The sequence below is a fragment of the Schistocerca americana genome, chromosome X, assembly GCF_021461395.2.
Source record: "Schistocerca americana isolate TAMUIC-IGC-003095 chromosome X, iqSchAmer2.1, whole genome shotgun sequence".
NCBI lineage: Eukaryota > Metazoa > Arthropoda > Insecta > Orthoptera > Acrididae > Schistocerca > Schistocerca americana.
The window spans coordinates 34,320,061-34,345,464 of NC_060130.1; the positions used below are offsets into that span (position 1 = coordinate 34,320,061).

At 39.8% G+C, this 25,404-nt stretch overlaps 1 pseudogene; it reads right to left on the bottom strand.

Moving 5' to 3' along the window:
* Positions 1–426: 426 nt before the first annotated feature.
* Positions 427–25,404, bottom strand: part of LOC124554990 — a 114,025-nt pseudogene continuing 89,047 nt past the window's right edge.

Consider the following 25,404-nt stretch of genomic DNA (forward strand, 5'->3'; position numbering starts at 1 on the left):
ACATGGTAAATCCTGTAAGAAGGATAACTCTATTGATTATCTTTTCCTATAAACAGGACTATCCTTCCATAGTGTATTTTATTTGGAAACTAAATTAAATTTTAGTAAGAGGGTTATACGTGGCAACATAGAGACAGGGTTTCTGTTATTTACGTAAAAGCATGCTAATATCATAATGGTAGTGTTATAAGGTCCTATTAATGTGTGGTCATGACATTTGTTAAATGTCTCACCACATTCCTATTGAAACTATTTACTCTTCTTGTAAATAACACCTATGACAATTTTATACAAAAGACCACTAAGACTTTGCTCGTCAACTTTCATTTAGGTAACAGCGATCTTTAGATGTATTTAAATCAGTACTGTTAAGAAATACTGACTAGCTTTATTTTCAAGAATCTCAAGTTTAAGTTATACATACTGTTATCCTCCAATAAGAATCATTGGCCGATTCTTCATCTTTGACAGGTTTAGCATGCCTGCAATGCAAAACATTATCTTTTGTATTAACAGATGAAATCCAACTTTTTAAATTTAATAAATGCTTATACAAACATAAAGTTTCTTCAAAAAATGTATTTCTGACAACTTCCTGTCACAGATAATTTTCACTGAATGTTGCAACCCAGTTATATTGCTGATGAGAAGCAAATGTTGATCTTTTCCCTCTCTTCCTTCACCATCTCCTGTTTTCAGAATGAGATTTTCACTCTGCAGCGGAAACGAGGTACTGGCAGAAGTAAAGCTGTGAGTACCGGACGTGAGTCGTGCTTTGGTAGAGCACTTGCCTGCGAAAGGCAAAGGTCCCGAGTTCGAGTCTCGGTCGGGCAAACAGTTTTAATCTGCCAGGAAGTTTCATCTCCTGTTTTGTTCACCTTGACATATTTCTACCAAAAAGACTACCCCAATGGATCCACTGCTTATATTTAACACACAGTAAATTCAGTTCAAATATTTCCTTAACACAGGATGTGCATTGACGAGCTTGAATTAATCAGAACAATATAAACAGATACTAACCATTCCACAGCTCTTACAAAATACTTGCATTAAGTAATCATCAAAGCTACTTTTTGTACAGCAAGAGGACTAACAAACAAAATGGTGCTACATGCTACAGGCAGTGCAATACAATTTATTTTACTCATTGCTACAGCAATAAATGTACTTATAAAAATATTCAGACTTAGACTATAATCAAATACAGAGAGAGAAAATATTCTAACTAAAGAGATATAGCAGCCATAGGCAGAAACAAATAAAAAAACTGATACTAATCTTAGCTTTGAGGACCAAAAGTTTCTTCATCTGGAAAATGTAAAAAGAGAAATGAGACTGTTCAAGAATTAAGGATGAAAATTCAGGATCTTGAGTCAAAGAAGATGGATGGTTAAATGAATGAAAAAACTAGACTGGACATGATGAAATTGAGTTGCGAAAGAGCAGCAGATGATGTAATTTTAAATGCTGAGAAATAAGATCTCTTCAAGAGGAGCCACCAAAAGGTCAAATAAGTGAAAAACAAGCTGAAAATACCGGTAAATGGGCTAAAATGGCGGCAAATAGATAAACGAAACAGAAAGATAGTGCTGAAGAACAGGCAACCAAACAACCACAACAACAACAACAATAATAATAACAGCACATTGTAGCAATATATAATAGCAGTCCCACAACATCTGGAGGAAGATTTTCCACTAACAGAACAATAAATTCATGAAGCCATCAAATCATTCCAACACTTCAAAGCAACAAATGAAGACTCCACTACAGAAAAATTATTGAAATAGTCAGAAGACACAAATGATCTACGACTGCTGTTTGAGAACATTTGGAAAGCTGAAGAGATTATGGAAAGCATTAATCCACAGCTATGAAAAAAAGGGGACACACAAAATGTCAACAATTGCAGAGATGCCTCACTTCTGCCAGTGGTATACAAAATATTATCAAAAATTCTCTGGACAGAGTTGTAGAAACTTTAGACAAATAACTGGGAGAATCTCAAGGAGCTCTAGAAAGGGAAGACCCTGCACAGAGCAGATGTTTATTAGAAAATTGATAATTCTCCACATACTGTTAATCACCAAACCTATGATAGTATCATGTATTGGTTTCAAGAAAACATTTGATTTGGTAGGCAGAGAAATTATAGGTAAAATCATCAAAGAATTTTGTGTTAAAGCAAACATAATCCTCAAAACACTAGCAAATAGGATGGCAGAAGCTAAATTTATGGGAGAAGTATCTCAACCATTTGAAATAAAAACTGATGTTAGACAAGGGGACAGTTTATCACCTTTACTGTACACTGCATTCTAGAAAAAATAGAAAGTATCTGGAATTTGGAGAAAAAAAAATCACAAAATTGAACCAATAATTTTAGGATGAAAAACAAATGGAATTAAGGTAAACTGCCTGGCTTCTGCAGATGATTCTGATATACTTTCAAAAAATCTGGCAGACAGTTATTGAAAGAAATCTTTTGGAAGAAATAGCAAAGGGAGCTGGTCCCAAAATTTCAGCCGAAAAAACAACATTGATGACAATTTCAAACAATGCATCAACACTCTTAGAAAAACAAAAATGTAAAATAGCATTAGGAAGTAAATTTAAATATATTGGACAAACTGTACAACAAAATGGACTAGAAGAATTAACAGTAGATGCAAGAGTCAGAAAACTGGAGAGAGCAAATTGTTTGACAAAGGATATTTACAACAAGAAATGTACAACTAAAAAAACAAAACTAAGACACTATCCCACAGTGGTATGACCAGGATGTTTATATGGTTGAGGATGCCTAATGATGAACTATAAGCTGGACAGAACAGAGGTTCCTCAAAGGAGCATTATTAGAAAATAATGGTTGCAATACAAGCTACAGATGGCTGGAAAATGAGAAGTAATGAGGAGATCTACAAAAATTTTGAGAAAATATCAGAAGTAATGGCTAAAAGAAGATTAATCTTTTTTAGAGACCTCTACTGAATGAGTAGTTCTGGAAGAAGGAATCAATGATAGCATGGATTACAGAAATAAGAAAGAAACAACATCAAACAATCAGAAATAATAGAAAGAAACCTTTTTACAGATAAAATACTGAATTTAAAAGGATCATCACCTCTCCAAGATCAAAATTAATTTCATCCCTCTCAATAAGACCATGAAAACCGGAAATAAAATTCATAAATATGATATTGCGAAGCTCAAAATCAATCAAAACATATTGGAACAATGCCACCAGTAACTGACAGTTGAATCCCATAAATGGGCAGACATTGACTCCATGATCCAACAAGCAGCTAATACTAAAATCCTGACAGCTAAAAAGAGGAATCATACATGGTGGAATGAGGTTTGTGGTGAGGTGGTGGGCCAAACAGCAAGTGCATGGAAAAAGTGGAACTCTACCAGGAGACCTGATGATTTTGATGTATTCCATGAAGTTCGAAAATATGCAGCCAGAACTCTACGAAGGGCTAAGCAGTTGCATGAGAAACAGCAGTTATAACAGATCGATCAGCGTTTCCAGATAAACAATGTCAGAGACTTCTATCAGACGTTCAAATCGAATTTGAAAGGATACCAAGCCCCTAGTTTTTGTTTTAGAGACGAAAATGGAAAGCTCAGTGTTGTGTACATAGTTCCGCATATTCAGCGCGTACACAAATTTCCCACTAGAGTGAGCCCCGCTAAGCACAACAGCGCAGGCGCAGCACTCGTCCATCTCCGCACTACGAGATGGCGCTGCCACAGAGACGGACCAAATTCTGCTTCCGCCGATCCGCGTATTAATATGTAACATAGCCAATGAGATTGCTGCTAAGATAGAACACTTTCTCCTCGCGCATCACACTCGCGCAGTGATACATGAACGTGCGAGGTATTATAACGAGTGTAAAGACCTTCGACCAGTCAGTCTGCATTTGTCTGCACCAGTCTGCATTAGTCTGTACCAGTCTGCATAGTCTGTACCAGTCTGTACGAGTTCTACAATTGTCTGTACCAGTCCATAGTCAAGATTCAGTCTGCGCCTAATAAGATTACCATATTCCTGTACATTGCCATGAAGATAAATGTATAGACACTTTCGTCAAGTACCCGAGATATATGTGAGAATAAGATTAATGTATCAATACCAAAGGAACTTCAGATTGTCAATTGTAAATAGCATCCAGAACCAAGTTAAGTAATTTTTATATTTGTTATTATTTTAATAAATGTATGTGAAAATTAATCAAGTTCTGTTTAAAGTTGGTCACCGTCAATCTGCTACTCTCAGCGTGCAAGTGGCATTTCTATCGTCTGACCTAATGGCAGAAGATAAATACGCCATGATAAGACCACGAGACATATTGCTGACACTCGCTTACTTTGTTAGAGCAACAAGTCAAATAATCTGATGGTGTGTGCACTGAAGGTCTTACAGTACACACACCACACTCGGCCTGACCAACAAAAAAACTGCAAGATAATGTCTCGTTACTTTGAAAACCTACTTAATTGTGATGAACCGAAAGAAAGATTCCCTGTATGTGCCCCAATCCACAAACTACCCCTCATCTCCATCTAGTAAAGAGGAGACCAAAGAGATCATCAACAACTTTAAGAATAATAAGGCAGCTGGAGAGGATTCAATAGTCGTGGAACTACTAAAGCTGGCAAATAATGAAACTCTAGATATACTAGTCCAACTTTTTGAGGAGATCTGGAGAGCTAGGATGATACCAACTGAATGGCAGTCAGCTTTAATTCATCGTCTACACAAAAAAGGTGATAAATAGAATGTCAATAACTATAGGGGTACCTCTTTAGTATCTGTTCCATATAAGATTCTCTCGAAAGTGATACAGAATAGAATAGAAGATCATTGTAACCAACTGATTGGGGACTATCAAGCTGGTTTCCAAAAGGGTGATTCTTGCGCAGAACAGATCTTTAACCTGAAGAACATCATGAGGTACAAAAAAAAATTGGAAGAAATAACTATGTGGTCATGTTTGTTGATTTTCAGAAAGTATATGACTCCATCGACTGACATGCATTAATGAATATTTTGGAAAAGTTTGGGGTGGATAATACATCAAGAAAGCTGATCAAACAAACTCTTGCTAACACAGTGTCGAAAATTAAACTTATGGGTGAGGTATCTGACCCTTTACAATCAGAACGGACATAAGACGAGGAGATGGACTATCCCTCTCCTTTTCAATTGTGTCTTGGAAAAGGTCATTCGAGAGTGGAGAAAGTTATTAGCCCAAGAAGAAACAAATGAAGAGTGGTTCAGACTTGGTCCTAAGAACAAAGGGGTGTGCATTGACTGCTTAGATTTTGCGGCTGACCTGGCCATTTTTGCTAACAACATAGAGTCAGCAATCAACAAGATAAATAGGCTGTCAGAAATTGATGAAAAAAGTTAGACTCCAGATCTCTATTCAAAAGACAAAATTTATGACGAACATCTGTGACGGACCTGAATGGAAGATAACCAACCTGGGAAAAAATCGGATGAGTTAAGAATTTCAGGTATCTCGGTGAAGTCATCCACCAGAAGAATGGATTAAAAGAAGAAGCAATTGTCGGGATGAGGAAGTTAGACCAAGCATACCAACTGACAAAGAATACTTATAACAAAAAGTCTATGAGTATATGGGCCAAGTTCCAACATTATAATACAGTTGTACAACCTGAGGGCTTATAAGCATCCAAAACTTTGACCACGAATAGACAAGGTCAAGCTGAGTGGCTGGAAAAGCGTGAGTGTAGGATATTAAGGAAAATCCTAAGGTAATAGATGGGTCGATGGACAATGACGAATGGAGCAAATGAGGACACGTGCAGTGAGACAGAACCTATCACAGCATCCATTACAAAGAAATGATTGTTATTTTATGGTCATCTCATGAAAATGGACGGTGATTGACTAACAAAAAGAATACGGAGTTTCATCCTATCTAAGAAAACGAGGCCGAGATGGTTCAAAGAATGTGAAAAAGATCTTAAGCAGATTGGTATCTCAGAGAGAAATTCCTGAAAGGAACAAATTTAGAAGATTGGTGACCAACTACCAAGGTTTTAACATGGCATCAACATCCGAAAGACAGTGAGGACCATTATCTGAAGAGCATAAAAAGGCACTTCTTGCAGGGGCTCAGAAGATACTGGCAGGAAGTCAAAGCTGGAGCAAGAACAAGACCTGGACACTAGAGTGAAGTCGGTTGTTACCACGCAGTCCGTAGAGACTCACCTCAATAAAAAAAATAAGTAAATAAAAATAAAAGGCTTTCAATGCAGAAGAAATAGGGGATTGAGAACAACACAAATAGAATAAAGGGGGAAAAACATGAGGAGGAGATGGACGAGTACTGGAAAAACAGGAGACGACAAGGGAAGAAGAAGAAGTGAAGTTATTACATGACGAGAGATGGTGATTGGATTTGATTTGATTCAGTTTTCATTACATACACCGAAAAAATGAGATGATTCTCGAGGGTGTGGAACATGTCAGAATGTATAACACAAAACATTTTAATATAATGAATACTTCCCTGATCATTTGTCACGAGATTGTCAAAATAGGTGAATACAATACAGTAAACTGGAAAAGCTAATATTTACAGAATTAATACACTGTCAGAATGAAACATTGTTATGCACTATTAATAAATTTATCATACACAAAATACTTAATATTGACTGTTGCAACCAAGTGCTGTCAAATCTTAAATCTAACATATTTTTACTTAAGCTGGCCTTTCAGTCTCTGTTAGGATATTCATCTATAGAGTAGAAGGCATTGCCTATCAAAAAGTCATTCAAACTCTGTTTAAACTGTGCTTTATCTGAAACCAAGTTTTTAATGGGTGCTGGTAATTTATTGAAAATGTGTGTTCCTGAATATTGGACCCCCTTTTGGACCAACATAAGTGATTTTAGGTCTTTATGTAGATTGTTCTTATTCCTAGTATTGATAATATGTATTGAGCTATTTGTTGGAAATATAGATATGTAACTTGCAACAAATTTCATTAAGGAGTAAGTATACTGAGAAGCAATGGTCGGAATTCAAAGTTCCTTGAATAGGTTCTACACAATGTTCTTCAAAGACTGGTCCCAGATACTCCATTGCACCATTCACCGAACCTGATAACCCCGAGCCGTCAGTAACAAAAATTAAGTCTTGCTTAAGAGATTTACAACACTACATGCACTTGTTACCAAAGCCTCATCTACTTTTAGAGCTATCTGTTCCACTTCCTTTTTGGCCCCACTTCTATCTGTCTTCACTATATCCCATACAGTTCTTATTTTGTTGATACAATTATCTTTTTCTCTTAATAAAGCTACTTCAATTTCTGGATTACTTGATTCAATATTTTGCAGTATTCTTTGTAATGCATTACAATGCTAATATCAGAAATGTTCCTAGATAGTAGATACAGTCTCCTTTTTCCCCACATGATATCTTTATTCCTTGTGTAATCCATGGTTTATCTTTTGACTTCTGTGTGATTTGAGTTACGTTTAGGGGAAAACAATTTTCAAAAGAGGAGGTAACTTTATTAATAAATGCTTTGTATTTTCCATTTGAGTCAGGTAAACATCTCTCCAGTTCATGTCTTTGAGCAATTTCCTGAATTCCTCAATTTCTGGCTTATTTATTATCCTCCTGTACTCAGATTTAATATTTTTTTTATCCTGACAAGTTTCAACATTTAACACAGGATGCTGCACGTTGTGATCAGATAGTCCATTTACTATTGGTTTTGTGATATGATTTTTTTACACACACACACAAGCCATTCCTTTCGCTTTGTGAAATGAAGCACTGCCTAGTTCCAAAACACAGGACTACTATGACTAGGTGAAATGTTCTCAGAGTGCTACATGTATGATAGTAAATGTAATCAGCACTATAGTTGTTTTCTGAGTAGTTATGCTGTGTGTGTTTCATTCAATCAGATGAAATGGAATAAAATCATCTATTTATTTATTTGGGCTCTTTATCACCAAGATACATTCAATGTTGGTTGAGGTTTGTCTTTTGAATTCACTCCAGTGTAGATTGTCAAAATTTTATCAGTTGTCAAAGTACTTGTAACACAGTTTTCGAATTTACTGCCATCCAGGAAAGTCTCGCACTCAAATTATTCTCAGAGACTGAGAGCTGGCTGAAACCCAGAGTTGAAAGCTCTGACATATTTAGTGATTAATGGAATATATATCGGAAAGGCAGGTTAGACACTGTAGGAGAGGGAGTGTCCATTGTCTCTATTGAGGTCAAAGCTGATTGTGACAGTGAAGTTATCTGGTTGCATATAACAAGTCTACGTGAAATCAAGTTAATTAATGAATGTTTTAATCAGCCACCCGGTTCTACTATGACAGTTTTGGAGCCATTCACAGAAAGTCTACAGACAGTAGCACGTCAATACCTAGATCATGCAATACTAGTTGGAGGTTAATTTAGCCTACTGAGTATAGATGGTAGCCTATGGCTTCATTGCAGGGGGTGCAGTCAATCTTGTGAAGCACTTTTGAATGTGGTTTTCAAAAATTGTCTTGAGCACCTAGTTTGGCATGCCACATGCAATGGAAATATCTTAGACCTTGTAGTTACAAACAGGCCAGATATCATCAATGACTTCAGCATAGAAATGGGGATTAATAATCATGATAACATCATAATAACTAAGGTTACAAAAATTAATAAATCAGTCAAAAAGGCTAGGAAAACGTTCATGCCAGAAAGAGCAGATAAGCAGATGTTAGCATCTCACTTAGACAGAACTGACATCACTTAGTTCCATTAAGATGGACGTAGAGAGATTATGGTCAAAGCTTAAACAGATCGTGAATTGCACTCTCAACAAGTCTGTACCTAGTAAACGAATTAAGGATGCAAAAGAGCCACTGTGGTTTAACAATGAAATTCGGAAAATACTGAGGAAGGAAAAGCTACTGCACTCTTGGTTCAAAAGAGAATGCCAAATGGCAACAAGGAAAGGTTACTACCACTGTCATACCTCAGCAAAAGATCTGGCTGAGAAGCAGGGGAAATTATTGTCCTATGTAAAATCACTAAGTGAGTCAAAGAATTCCATCAAGTCACTTGACCAGTCTGGTGTGGCAGTAGGAGATAAATGTTTTAAATTTTACATTTAAGAAATAATTCATGCAAGAGAATCATATAAACATACCGTCATTTGACAATAGCACAAAGACACCTAACAACAATCACCTGTAAACATGTGCCATGTCAGTGCTCTTGGAAGAGAGCTGTGGCAGTGACACGGCTCTGTTGTTGTTCCTGTGTAGTGATCTGCAAAGACAAGGGGGGGGGGCGGGGGGGGGGGGGGTGGACGGGTAGAGATTCAAGCAGTGATGAAGTACTTCATAAAGATAGGTATAAAAGCGAAGGACATTCATGCCGATTTCCAGAATACACCAGGGGCTCTGCTCCTTTGTCTTCAACTGTTGCCAAGTGGATAAATGAATTTAAATTTGGTCAGGAGAGCTTAGATGATGATCATCCATGAATAGGTCAGCCAAGATGTGTCACTACTCTAGAAATCATCGCAAAAGTGCGCATAATGATCAAGGAGGATAACCAATTTAGAGTGCATGAAATTGCTCACGCTTGCCAGATGTCAAAAACACACACAACAATGTTTGGCCTGTTTTAGGAGAAACAAACAAGAACTTTTGTGCTGGTTTGTGACCACGAGGAAACTTTGGTTTACTACTATACCCCAGAGACAAAGCAACAATCAAAGCATTGGAAACATGCTGAATCTCCGCCGCCAAACTCCTTCAGCGGGGAAGGACATGGCGTCAGTGTTCTGGGATGCGCCACCAAATTCCTTCAGCGGGGAAGATCATGGCATCAGTGTTCTGGGATGAGAAGGGGATTCTGTTTGTACTTTATCTCCCCACTGGGCAAACAATTACTGGAGAATACTATGCTAACCTTCTGGACAAATTGCAACAAAAGATATGAGAAAAAGGCCAGGTTTAATAAGGAAGAAAGTCATCTAGCATCAAGCCAATGCACGCTCGCACGCATGTGCCATCGCCATGGTAAAATTACACAAACTAAGGTATGAATTGTTGCCACACGTGCCTCTTCCCTAAATTGAAAATTTTTCTTTGTGGATGAAGATTCACTTAAATTAAGAATTGATAGCCTGAGTTGACAACTATTTTGTAGGCCTGGAGGAAAATCATTGTCGAGATGGGATCAAGGTATTGGAACACTGTTGGACCAAGTGAATTAATCTACAAGCAGGGTACATTGAAAAACAAAAAAGTTTCAGTGACATAAGTACTTTTTTTCTATTCTGTTTCAAGAACTTTTCAAACCACCCTCGTAAGCATCCCTGACACCTGAAATAATTAAAAACAAATAAGTCACCAGTTGCAGATGGAATCTCAATTTGGTTTTACAAAGAGTGCTATATTCACTAGACCCTTACTTAGCTTGTATTTATTGTGAATCTCTCACCCAGCAGAAAGACCTAAGCAACTGGGGAAAAAATACAGAGGCGTCTCCTGTATATACGAAGGGCGAAAGAACAGACCCGCGAAATTACAGACCAATACCCGTAACATCAGTTTGCTGCAGAATTCTTGAACATATTCTGGGTTTGAATCTAATCAGTTTCATAGAGACCAATAAGTTTATGTCCACAAATCAGTACAAAGCATCACTCATGGGCAACTCAGCATGCCCTTTTGTCATACAATGTCTGTTCAAAAAATTCCAGAACTTTGTCCACAAAATTTTCTATGCTTATCTTTTAGTTACTATGGATTGTCTCCTTCAAAATACTCTACTCCAAAATTGATACACTGCTCCCAATATCATTTCCACTTCCAGGAGCAGTCTTGACACACATCTTGCTGGGTCGCATAAAGTGCCGTCTGCGAATTTTCTTTTATCTCATCTACCATTGCAAAACTTCATCCTTTTCACCTTTGGAAATAAAAAGAAGTCTGCAGGGGTCATACTATTCTCACAAGGAACATCTCAGTCTCATTTGTAAGATCCAAAAAGTTTTTTTGGTCTTGACTCATGAGTGTGGAATGAACTTGACGGCAACACAATGCATTCCAAGATGCTGTGTCATTTCATAACATGATCCAATTGAAATGTTACATTCTTCTACAATCTCTCGGACAGTGAATCTTCGACTGGCACACACAATTTCGTTGACGTTCCTGACACAAGCATCATCAGTGGACATCTAAGAGCGTCCTGAACAAGGATCATGTTTGACTTTTGTAAAGCCATTTTTAAAACGTGTGAATAATATGTAACACCGAGTATGGCTTAAGTACTCATCGCTATAGGCTCCCAGCATCATTTGGTGTGTCTCTGTAAAGGTTTTCTTGAGTTTCACACAAAATTTAATGCAGATGCATTGCTCCTCTAACTTTGCCATCACAAAATTCACAAACCCAGATTCCATATTTCTTGATTTCCGAGAAGCATTTGACATAATGACTCAATGCAGACTTTTAACAAAGGTACAAGCACATGGAATACATTCCCAGACATGTGAGTGGCTCAAAGACTTCTGAAGTAATAGAACCCACTACATTATCCCGACGGTGAGTGTCCATCAGTGACTGGGGTATCATTAGGATCGTTCCAGGGATGTGTGATAGGAGCACTATTACTCATATTTTCTATGTGCATAACTGATTTGATGGACAAAGTGGACAGTAATCTATGGTTGTTTGCTGATGATGTTGTGGTGTATGGAAGGTGTCATCGTTGAGTGATTTAGGAGGATAAAAGATGACCTGGACAAAGTTCCCAGTTGGTGTGATAAATGACAGCTAACCCTAAATGTAGAAAAATATAAGTTACTGCAGAGGAGTTGGAAAAACAAATCCATAATGCCAGAATCCAGCATTAGTAGTGTCATGAATGAAGAAGTCACATTGTTTCAATATCTGGACGTAACATTGCAATGTGATATGAAATGGAACAAACGTGTGAGGGTCATGGTAGGGAAGGCGAATAATCATCTTTTGTTTGTTGGGTGGATTTTACTACAGTGTGGCTCAGCTGTGATGGACATCACATATAGGATGCTAGTGTGATCTCTTCTTGAGTACAGTTTGAGTGTCTGGTATCCGCAAGGGGTCGAATTAAAGCAGACATTGAGGTAATTCAGAGGCAGGATACTAGATTTGTTAACAGTAGGTTGAAACAACAACATACAAGTATTATGGAGATGTTTCTGGAACTCAAATGGGAATCCCTGGAGGGATTTTGAGGAACACTGTGCTGACTGCAGAACAATTCTCCTTGCACCAACATACATTATGCGTAAGGACCACAAAGATAAGAGACAACAAATTAGGACTCATAGAGAGGCATATAGACATTCACTTTTTCCTCACTCAATTGGCAGATGGAACGGGAAAGGAACTGACTACAGTTGAAATAAAATTACTTGATAGTTGGCACTTCAAACGCCAATAAGAGTAGTCAGCGTCACACTTGAACTGTCTGCTGTTGCCAAACTCCACCAAAATTGGCCAGTCACTTCCAATTCCTGGTTCAGCATTCTTTCTTGATGTATTTGTATCCCGAATTACGAGCCCGACACTTTTATTATGTATTTCATGACACGCGATAGCTACACCAAAAACAACACACATTAACAATGCTAATGAAAGACACACATTTCATTCATAGCACTAACCAAACACTACTGAATAACTCAGCACAAGGTGTGATTCAGTATCATACATATAGTTATCATATTCACAGAGATCATCTTACATTAGATAAGCTTTTCACTACACTGCGTGAAACTGAAATTTTTAAGGTTGCAATTCATAGTTGCAACTGGGTCACTACATTCACATATATAAATACTTCATGCAGTGCTGTGGCATAGCACAATGGTTGGCAGATTAATCTAATATGTAGCATGTTGTAGGTTTGAATCTCATCAATGTAGCAAAATTTTTATTTTTAAATCTAACCAAAAGAGTGTGATTATTATTTTCATTCAATTAATTGGTTTAAATATATTTTTTTCTATTTTTAATAATTTGCTGCATCATTTTTCATCATTGTTTTGACTGTTCTATTTGGTCTTATTTTTCTTCCTGTCATTATTTCTTCATTTGGAATCTGCCTCAGTCATCTATAATCCACGACCAAGTGCCCACATGGACTGTTCACTGGTTTCTAACATGGCAGCATGTGCAGCTAGTGTAAGGATAGTTACAGGTAACAAATGACATGGAGAAATTTCAATTTGCTTTCAGCCCTGAAATTGAGTTTTTGTTGTCGTGAGTTTACCCTTAAGGGTTAGCTTTAATTGCCATGAACAAAGCGATCATGATATTAGTACTGCTGCAGACTGTTGACCACAATTTTCTCGGCTGGGTTAGGACACAAGTTTACAGTCAGGGATACAAAACGGGTCGTCTGCCCCAGTTCAGTCACTGGTCACTTTAAATCAATAGTCGACAGAGTATCCAACATTTCTGACATACCTTGCACCAGCCACTAGAAAAATTGCTCTGTGTTAAACATTTAACATAATTTGTGAAGTGAGCTGCTTGTTTGTTGTCACCTGTAACCAAACGGTAGCTGGTAGCCAATGTGGCAACATTGTTGCAGCAAGTGATTGATGTCAACTATCAAGTAATTTTATTTAGACTATTGTAGTGAGACAGGGTACCTTCTGCCATGCACCATATGGTGGCTAGTGGAGTATGTATGTAGATGTGGAATCACATCCCATCTGGAAAGTCAGCCCTTGATCTGCAGTTCTGGGTAACTTTCTCAAAATCTACCCTTTTTCCTAGACCTATCCTTCACCCCTCTTCCTTCCACTTCAACCCTTCTGCCTGAAGAATGAGCTACTGGCTCTGAAGCTCACCTAATTATAATCTTCTTTTATGTGTGTGTTCTGCCGCCACTTAGCAAGTAGGTTGTTTATCTATCCAATTCAATTATCATGTAAACAAAAGCTGCATTTAACACACCAAGTCTCTTTTACCAATCACTTTTAATATGTCCTACAGAATGTACTGTCTATCCTGTCCTTTTTTGAGATTACTGTTTTGTTGTACTTTTCTACAGGCATCATCTTACTTATTAGGAGTCAGTTCCTTCATGTTGTTGCTGTTGTTGTTGTGGTCTTCAGTCCTGAGACTGGTTTGATGCAGCTCTCCATGCTACTCTATCCTGTGCAAGCTTCTTCATCTCCCAGTACCTACTGCAACCTACATCCTTCTGAATCTGCTTAGTGTATTCATCTCTTGGTCTCCCTCTACGATTTTTACCCTCCACGCTGCCCTCCAATGCTAAATTTGTGATCCCTTGATGCCTCAAAACATGTCCTACCAACCGATCTCTTCTTCTAGTCAAGTTGAAGAGCTGCATGTCCTCGGGAAAAATTATGGCTGTAGTTTCCCCTTGCTTTCAGCCGTTCGCAGTACCAGCACAGCAAGGTGTTTTGGTTAATGTTACATGGCCAGATCAGTCAATCATCCAGACTGTTGCCCCTGCAACTACTGAAAAGGCTGCTGCCCCTCTTCAGGAACCACATGTTTATCTGGCCTCTCAACAGAAACCCCTCCGTTGTGGTTGCACCTACGGTACGGCCATCTGTATCGCTGAGGCACGCAAGCCTCCCCACCAACGGTAAGGTCCATGGTTCATGGGGGGAGTTCCTTCATAGTCAACAGTTAAGGAATGGGTGGCTGAATTCATATGTGGCATATGTCTCTGTAAGATGACTCATGAACTACTTCCTAGAATTACAATCAAATATGAAAATGCTGAGAAAGAACACAGTGTGATATTGCAAGATCAGTAATTAAAAAGATGTGCAAAACAGTTGATGCCGTGGCCATACCAGAAAGTGAGTGGCATGTCTGTTGAAGCCTGACTACAACCTAATGTGAAAAACAATTTGGGACAATCTGACACACAACTGATTCTATGCACCAATCTGTTCCCGTGGATGAAATGAAACAGCAGTTGCACAAAAATAGCCAAGGTGACTTAATCGGAGAGAAAGAGTGGTCATTGTTTTCTAGGATGCAAAAGGGATTGTATTTTAGATTAGCTTGCAAGACTGAAACAATACCTCACAAATACTATGCAAGTATTCTGACTCAACCGGATGAAAAAATATGGAGCCAAGACCCAGGGGGAAAAAAAAGTTTATCATCAGTGAAATGCATATGGTCACAAAGGCACTTTCACAATAGGAAAACTGGGAGTTTCAAGTGTGAAGTCTTCAAATATCTATTCCATTCTCCAATTTTTTCACATTCTGACTTTAGCTTCCTCTTCTTTTCTTTTTGTATGAATGATTCACTTAAGACTACATGCGTCACAGCTCAAAACCGCTTTGTGAGTCAACAACTGGATATGTTTTCACTGCTCTGTCTCTTGTAACTCCGTTGGACATGGAGGTAGCAAATGAGGATGTAGGATGTCCATGACATACTGCTGTGCTGTCAGAGTGACCTGAAGTCATATCCGATGCTGCCCCAAACGCCCTCTCCCTATGTCGTTGTCATACTCACTGACAACTGTCATCGCGGGTCTTGTAGAATGTGACTCACTGCTGATCACATGACAGGTGCAGGTGTGAAAGGGTTACAATGTGCTCGGCGTACTTGCAGCAATTCTCCCATGGGCTCGTCAGACACGGTCAACCGGAAGCTTGCTGACAAGCAAACCGCCCTTACGTACCCAAGCAGTCCAACATGGGGACACTACCACATCTGAATGTCTCACAAATCTGCATACTGCATAATTCAATCAGCCTGGCAAATGGAGACAAACAATTAGGCCCCTTCAAATTTTGTTACGTTCTGATAATGCTGACTCACAGAAGTACAGGGCATCTGTGTCCTTAACAGGGATCACTCGACATCTTACGCTCTTCACATCTCTTATAGCTCCTACCAGTCACGGTAACAATCCGAGACACAAACAAAGCTAATGCAATCTGGTGACCTTTTTATCCATTTCAGAGAGTTGCGACTCTCATAATTTACCACTGGTATGCACACTCGTGAAACTACGTTGCTTCAGGGAGCTTCCCTTTTTTTTCTTCAAGCAGTTTAGTTCTTTGAATCCATTTTTCTTGTAGCTCAGAATAATTATTTTATTGTGTAGCAAACTTACAGGCTAGCATTCTGGCCTGAGCTGTCTGAGTTGGTGGTCATGTGTGTGTGTGGTGTGCTTGCTTGTGTGAATGAATGGTGTGTATTTCCATTTCTTTTTCTGATGAAGGTTGTGGCCAAAAGCTTATGTGTAAGTGTCTTAACTGTGCCTGTCTGCATTTTAACGTGCCATCTTTATGGTAATTAGCACTCTATCTTTTCCTACACTGCTGATATTCCAACCTGGAGTTTCCATTGTTTGAACTTACGGTCTACTGTTTTATGTTGCAGTGCACTTCTACAAGTGTAATACACAAATGTTGCCTTAGGAAAGTGTCACAATAACATCCATGTCTACCGTTTGCTATTTTTTACGAAACAGCATGTCACACTCAAAATTTAACTTAGCCAATGAAAAAAGTTTGAAGATTTATTGTGTGTAAGAGACACGAGGGCCCACTGTGTGGGAAATGTGGGAAGTTCTGTGCAGAGACGGAGTTATCCACAGACGCAGTAAGTCTTGGGAGCTATACGGGTGTTTAAACATCGCCACCTGCTGGGATGAGGGGCCACTTACTCTGAGGTGGCGCTGTGCCAGCAACGAGCTCGACCCATTGATTAGCACCACAGATGACAATGAGCAACCAGCTGCTTCTCTGTGCAGAGATATAAAATTTATCGATTTTGGACATCGGGTGACAATCTGTCACATGGAGAACAATGTTTACTCTGGCAATTTTAACACTAATCTAGTGTTCTGCAACATATTAATGTGAAATGTTGTCTATGATGTTGAAGAGTTTAAGTTAAACTGATATCTGAGAATTTGTTGTTTTTGTGGCACTATCCGGAAAATGGCCTCTCTTGCAGCTCCAAGCATAAATGTATAGTGAAGAAGAATAATTAGCACAGCACACTGGAACCGAGTAGGGATCCGGTTTACTGCTCGGCCATAAATTAGCATATTGTGAGTACACCAGAAGAGACGCTGTACACACTTGCATATACTACATGCACAAGTACAAGCATCGATCAAGCTACTGTGAAACTGCACTCTGTGTGACTCATCACTACATCAGAATACTGTAAATGTGGTGATTCCAATTTCGTAAGGTCTCTTCCTGTTTGTTTTCATCAGTTGGATCTTATTTTTCAAGTATGTGGGAATCCAATGAGCTGCCTGTTTGGATACATTCTTTCTGTATGTCCCACAAGTTGGATTCTTTGGAGACACATTGTAACAAGAGTTTTTAGGAATTTGCCTGGAGATTTCACACTGGGTTCTGTGTGATGTATTCCATCTTTTATTCTTGGACCTAAGATTTTTACTACAATTTTACATTCTTCTAATTCAGTTTGCTGTTTTCATGTCTTGTGTTGGACAAAGAGTCTCTCTCATGCATAAAGAAATTCTAATTTGATCACTGTTGTGCAATGTTAGATTTTAGAGTTCCAGGAAAAATACTTTTAGTTAACTGAGAGACAGTTTGTATTTTCTGAAGTCTGGATTCTATGCCTTCTTTTCCTTATGATGTTCAGTGGTCTTTTTCACCTAATTATTTAAACTCTTTATCACCGAATACTATGTTGTTGCCTATATAAGTTCACCCAGTGCCATTTTGGTATCGTCCATTAATTTTTTATCCAGGTGAAATTATTAGTCCAATTTTCCTAGATTGCTCCCTTAATATTTCAATTTGCTTTAGCACATCAGTGATGTTTTTGTCAATTAGTATTACATCATCGGTATAGGTTACACAATATAATTCTATCTTTAAGTTTACGTTCTAGTCAGTGTAATAGTGCACCTGCTCTTCTCCATTATCTTACAATTTTCTTAGGGGCATAGTTGAATAGCAATGTGTTATGCCATCCCATTTTCATATACTTATGTCTGTCTTAAATTACACTGCTTGAAAAAAAGGGAGACACTCAGAAGGTGGGGAGAAAACAAATTGAAACATAGCTAATTTAGAGGGTATGTGATGTTATTTCAGTGATAAGAAAACAGAGTCAAATTTAGACAGAACTTATCAGTTTGAGCCCACTTATCAACACAGCAATGCACCCTGTCTGGCCTGGACAGTGCGGGAGGATGTCGTAAAGCTGCTGCATACCCTCCTGAGAAAGGTGATCCACAACTGTTGTAACTGGACATTGCAATCATGGATACAGGCAGTGGGATGGAGTTGACGTCCATGTTGGTCCCATAATGTTCTATCGGGGACAGATATGGGGATTTTGCTGGCCACAGGAGTATATCAACATCACGCAGACAACTTAAAGAGACACACACTACATGTGGACAAGCACTGGCCTGTTGAAAAATAGCACCACAATACTATTACACACTGCTGTACCATCAGAGTTCCCTCGGCCATTACAAGCCGTGACCTGAAGTCATACCCAATGGCTCCCCACACCATGGGACTGCTTTGTGACCCCCCCCCCCCAAAATGTGGAAGAATGGGACCTCTCCCCATCTCCCCGGGTCACTGTCGAACTTCTCCACGATAGTCATTTGGAGCAGTGCAGGACTGGGACTCATTAGTGAACATAATGTGACACCATTCATTAGCAGTCCGTACTTCTCGATCATGGCACCACTTCACATGCAGTCATTTGCTTGGGTGTTAATGGCAGCCTATGTGCAGGACGGCAATTCCATAGTCTGGCTGCTCCTAGCTGTATGACACAGCATGTTGCAAGGAGTCTATTACAGTGAACTCCTGTTTATCCTAAATGATCGGGACGGTGGCCGGTTCCGATAACAAAAATTTCAGATAAATCAAAGTCCCCCTGTTTTCACATGTGAACACTCCAAATTGCATCAATATTGCGAAATACGATCGTAAAACGTGCGTAGGGTATGTAAAACGTTACTGATATGGTTGCAAATAACCCTGCACTTTTTTACTGAAAAAATTGTGTTGACATGTTAAAAAGGCACCAAACTATGATTGAAAACTCAAAGTTTTTAAGTGCTGTATAACAAAGCTCGTTTATTTTGCATTCTTACAGAAAAAATCTCCCTTATTTGGCAGCAGTAAATAACAGGAGTTTTAATTTTATTACCTACTCTTTTGAGTAAAAAATAAACTACTGAACAAAATTATGAAACAAATCTAGAGATTACTCAAAGGAACAAAAAGTCTGTCTAGAGGAACTTTCAAGAAAATTAAAAAAAAAAAAAACTTTTTAAGTTATGGACATAGAAGTTCTAGGATGCTTCATTAGAGTTTATTTTTTGGTAACGAAGTCACAAACGTCTTTTTTTTTTTTTGCTTTTTGCTTGAGAAACTATTGCTGCAACAATACATCTCCAACGTTGAAATCAAACTATTTCAAGATAAATCGTCTCCGCCTGTTGGCTGATGTACTCCAGGGCAGTTTGGATCACTTCGTAACAGAATGTGTGAGGAATATTTTTCTCTGATTCATCATCAGAAACATAGTCTTCTGACACTTTATGATCGGTCACAATTTGGACGATTTCATCCTCAGTCACATGAAAAAATGCCATTTTCTATCCACTCTTCAATGTCTTCGAAGTGTGTGTCTTTACAACCAGCTTCTCCAGTAAATTCACCAAAATTATGTCAGCTTGAGTTTCGGTGTTGCCTCCTCCTTCCCACCACTTAGGTTGCCTTACGATCTAAGAGTTTTTTCCAAGACCTAACAAGAGGAACTGGAGGAATTAGATTCCAAGCTTCAGCAATCAATGAATGACACTTAAAACATCAATTTTTTTAAGAGCTTCCACAAAATCATCTGCAGCATCAATCACACCTATTAATTATTCCAGCATCTTGCGTCTGTAATGTTTTTCCATCGCCTCAAGAATACCTTGGTCCATTGGTTGACATAGAGATGTGACATTTTGTGGGAGAAATACAACTTTGATATCCCCATCTTGCAGATCACCTGGGTGAGAAGGAGCATTGTCCACAAGAAGTAGCACTTTTCAAGGAAGTCCTTTTCCTTCCATGTAATTTACTACAGTTGGAACAAACTCTGCCTGGAACCACTCTCTGAAGATGGCACTGTTCATACATGCCTTAAGACTGACTCGTGTACCTCAGTGGCAAACTGGTTGGTTGGTGTCTAAATGCTCTTGGTGTTTTGGATTTGCCAATTAAAGTAAGACACAGTTTATGATTGCCAGTGGCATTACTGCAAGCAAGGACAGTAAATCTTTCTTGGATTTTTTTGTATCCTGAAGCCATTTCTTCTTCTTTAGAGGCAAGGGTTTTCATTGGCAGCATTTTGTAATTCAACCCAGTTTCATCACATTTGTAAAGTTGATTGCCAGTATAACCTCCTTTGTCAATGATTGTGTGCAGTTTCTTCTTAAAATCAGTGTAGCAGCTTCATCCCCAGATAATGATTTGGCACTGATGGCAATTTCATGAATGCCATGCTGCTTCTTGAAACGATCCTGCTGGCCATTACTTCCGAGCAATTCTTGCTTCTTTCCTTCAATCAGCTCATCAGCTCATTTTGACAAAGTAGAGGACCTGAAACTGACACACCTTTGGCTCTTATTTATTCGTGCCACAAAAATAATGCCTCTTCTAACTGAGGATGTGCACCTTTTCTCATTGCTTTTCAAGATTTCACTGCGCTGCCCAATGCTTGGATGGAACAAAATTTTTAAATTCCTGATCAATTTGTCTTCCGATCAGTAATTGTACTCCTACTCTGCAGCAACTTTTGTGGGTGGCTCACCAGCATCAATTCTCTGCAAAGTGTGAAGCTCTTTTTCCAACAAGATCACATTCATTTTATGTTTCGTGCCTGTAGTCACGTTCAGTGTTCTTTCTACAGACACTCGACTGAGTCCTTTATGGTTTTTGGCCCCTTTTATCTCTGGACACTTTAAGGCACATAGTGGGAGCACGAAACCTCAAATCAGAAACACACAGATGCACAACTTGACAACACTCGAGATGCACTAGACAAACTTTTGACTTTTGAAACCAGGCTGTGGCAGCCATCAAATGAAAGCATTCGATACATCTATGCCATTTCCTCTGTTCTACCCAAGCCCACGTGGCAACACAACAGGGTGTTGTACATTCACTGTTAAACACTCAGCTTTGATGTACCGACAACAAGTGGAAAGTGTTAGGGGGCGCACTCTAATTGTCGGTTTTGACAGGGCTACGTTGCGCTGCATAGAACAATACTGTATGTACTGTACTACCAAGGAGTTCCAATAGATGGCAGTGGCATGAAACCATGCAATACGAATAAGAAACACACTAGAGCTTCAACCAACACACGCACGAATTGACGATACTTGGACTTTTGACACGCACCAGTGCACTGATTAGCAGTAGATTGCCAAAAAACACCAGCAAATGCTTGGCTCCAGGTGCACGCAAACTGAAACTTGTCAAGTGTCAATCTAGCTAGCCAAAAGTGTAGCTGCACGAGAGTTTACTGTACTTGTTCTCAGATGGCAGTCACAGATGTGAACAGTTACAATGTACTCAGTACACTACACAGTGATGCTCCCTTGTAGTGGTCTCATGTAGTCAACTGGAACATTGATGATGAGTATGCCCTTACTTTCCAACATCAGGCCACTGTCAGATCCAAATACTCCAAAAATACAGATGTTGCAAGGTTTAACCAGGCGACCAAATGGACATCCACAATGAGGTTTCTTTCAAACTCTCATCAGATAATGCTGTCTCACACCAATATGCAGCACCTTCATATCCTCCAGAGTGATGATTCATCTGACGCTATTCGCATCCCTTATATACCACATGATGCTTGCTAAACAGCAATAAAAACAAAGAACACTAATGAATAATGAAGGAAAAGACAGACTGTTACTTACCATAAAGAAGATACCTTAGGCTGCAGATGGGCAGAATTAAAAGACACTTACATAAAGCTTTCAGCCACAGCCTTCACCAGTAAGTAGTAATCTGCCTTTTCCAATATTGTTGATATTCCTACTGGAGTTTCCATTGTTTCAAGGACACTGATGCTTTTCTGTGAGTGTTTGCTTTATGATGTTTTCTGCATTTTAGCTTTTTTTTAAAAAAAGAAAAAAAAGAAAGAAAGAAAGAAAAAAAAAGGATTTGTTGCTGGAAAACTTCTGAAGTCCAATAAAGGAGTTACAACAGCCATATATGGTTATCTGGTGGACCTTGCAGAACCAAATTCTAGGGCTGAAATATCTTGTTGACCAATGGGCATTAATCAGAATGAATACTAAATAAAAATTAAATCCAAGTTTACACAAAAAACACAGGTTCTATCACTGTTGTTTTTCGTTCTATTTTGCTCTTATGTTTGCTATGACTTGTTAAACAGAAATTTTCTTTCTATCTATAGAGTTACATTTGCTGTAATGTATCTTACCTCGATGTTGTTTCTTCCTTCTTCTCACTGCTGCCCCAATCATGGCAAGCAAGTCATCCTCACTGCATTTGCTTCGTATTGCATCTCTGAAACAACTGTTAAAACACCCGTTAAACAGTACCAGGCAATTACCACACAGTGAAATGTTGGTACACTAAAAGGGAAGAAAAACTTTGCAGAAATCTTCAACAGTAATCTTGTAGTCTGCAGTAGGCAACAGCAGGATAACAAACCCACTGGACAAGAATGGGAAAGTCATGATAGAAGTTACTTTTATTTTTATAAATAAACAGGTATCTTACACAAATGCTCAAGAGTGTACATAGGATCTTGGGCTGAAGAGGTGGAGCAGAAACTGACATTAGTTTTGTTGAAGAGGGAGTACTGGAACACAGCACAATTTCTTGCAAAATGAAGCCAAATTTATTGATAAACTCTTAATTAATTGCCAAGCTCACTAATGTGATCATTTTACGACAGGTACTTACTGCTTGGAGTATATGTGACTTTTCAGGCTTGCCTGATAGATCTGTTGCAAAAACACTTTGGGTTCCCCACCAGATAACATTATGCAAGTCCCTCCCTCAATATTTAAGTGACACAACGTTTTGGCATCTACAGGTGGTGGTGATTTCCACCATCACTGCTGCAAGATGCAACTGGCAATTTCCACATGACAGCTTTGAAATTTATCATGTGGATGACTATGACCATCATACACTCCTGGAAATGGAAAAAAGAACACATTGACACCGGTGTGTCAGACCCACCATACTTGCTCCGGACACTGCGAGAGGGCTGTACAAGCAATGATCACACGCACGGCACAGCGGACACACCAGGAACCGCGGTGTTGGCCGTCGAATGGCGCTAGCTGCGCAGCATTTGTGCACCGCCGCCGTCAGTGTCACCCAGTTTGCCGTGGCATACGGAGCTCCATCGCAGTCTTTAACACTGGTAGCATGCCGCGACAGTGTGGACGTGAACCGTATGTGCAGTTGACGGACTTTGAGCGAGGGCGTATAGTGGGCATGTGGGTGGCCGGGTGGACGTACCGCCGAATTGCTCAACACGTGGGGCGTGAGGTCTCCACAGTACATCGATGTTGTCACCAGTGGTCGGCGGAATGTGCACGTGCCCGTCGACCTGGGACTGGACCGCAGCGACGCACGGATGCACGCCAAGACCGTAGGATCCTACGCAGTGCCGTAGGTAACCGCACCGCCACTTCCCAGCAAATTAGGGACACTGTTGCTCCTGGGGTATCGGCGAGGACCATTCGCAACCGTCTCCATGAAGCTGGGCTACGGTCCTGCACACCGTTAGGCCGTCTTCCGCTCACGCCCCAACATCGTGCAGCCCACCTCCAGTGGTGTCGCGACAGGCGTGAATGGAGGGACGAATGGAGACGTGTCGTCTTCAGCGATGAGAGTCGCTTCTGCCTTGGTGCCAATGATGGTCGTATGCGTGTTTGGCGCCGTGCAGGTGAGCGCCACAATTAGGACTGCATACGACCGAGGCACACAGGGCCAACACCCGGCATCATGGTGTGGGGAGCGATCTCCTACACTGGCCGTACACCACTGGTGACCGTCGAGGGGACACTGAATAGTGCACGGTACATCCAAACCGTCATCGAACCCATCGTTCTACCATTCCTAGACCGGCAAGGTAACTTGCTGTTCCAACAGGACAATGCACGTCCGCATGTATCTCGTGCCACCCAACGTGCTCTAGAAGGTGTAAGTCAACTACCCTGGCCAGCAAGATCTCCGGATCTGTCCCCCATTGAGCATGTTTGGGACTGGATGAAGTGCCGTCTCACGCGGTCTGCACGTCCAGCACGAACGCTGGTCCAACTGAGGCGCCAGGTGGAAATGGCATGGCAAGCCGTTCCACAGGACTACATCCAGCATCTCTACGATCGTCTCCATGGGAGAATAGCAGCCTGCATTGCTGCGAAAGGTGGATATACACTGTACTAGTGCCGACATTGTGCATGCTCTGTTGCTTGTGTCTATGTGCCTGTGGTTCTGTCAGTGTGATCATGTGATGTATCTGACCCCAGGAATGTGTCCATAAAGTTTCCCCTTCCTGGGACAATGAATTCACGGTGTTCTTATTTCAATTTCCAGGAGTGTATTTAGAATTCAGAGGATTTCATAGAATACCTGAAGATGCTTAAACTAGAACTTTCAGATCTTTTAGTTAGCTCAAATGCTATATCATTACTTACAAAAGTGCCCCTGCAGCCCTCATTAGAGGTTATTAACAGCAAGTTTGAGAAAGAAATTGTGGTGCTGTTTAAACATGTGCATACCTCATCCTATTTCTTATGTAACACCAACTACTTTAATCAAGTGGACAGTGTTCCCATGGGAGATCCTCTATTTCCCTTAGTAAATATCCAACATTCCTCCTTCTGGCAGAATGCTGAAGAGACATTTGTGGTGTGGCCCACATAATACAGACACTACCTATGTCCCTGCAGCATTTGCACTCGCTCCATCTGAATATTCAGTTCACTGTGGAAGTACAAAAAGATAGCAGCTTACCATTCCTGGATGTCACAGTTAGAAGAAAAGCTGACAGAACACTGGGGCATAGTCTCTACTGCAAACTGATACACGCAGAGTTATATTTGCGGTCCAAAAGTTGCCATCACCCTGCACAATGTGGTAGTGTCTTACACTCCCTGGCACATAGAGCACACGTGATCTCAGATACCAACAGTCTGCCTGGTGAACTGTAAAACCTAATAACAGTGTTGCAGCAGAACGTTTATTCTTGTAAATAGATTTGCAATGTGTTCTGAGCAAAGCAAGTTCAGTGTAGGGATGTAAATGAAGATACTTAGAC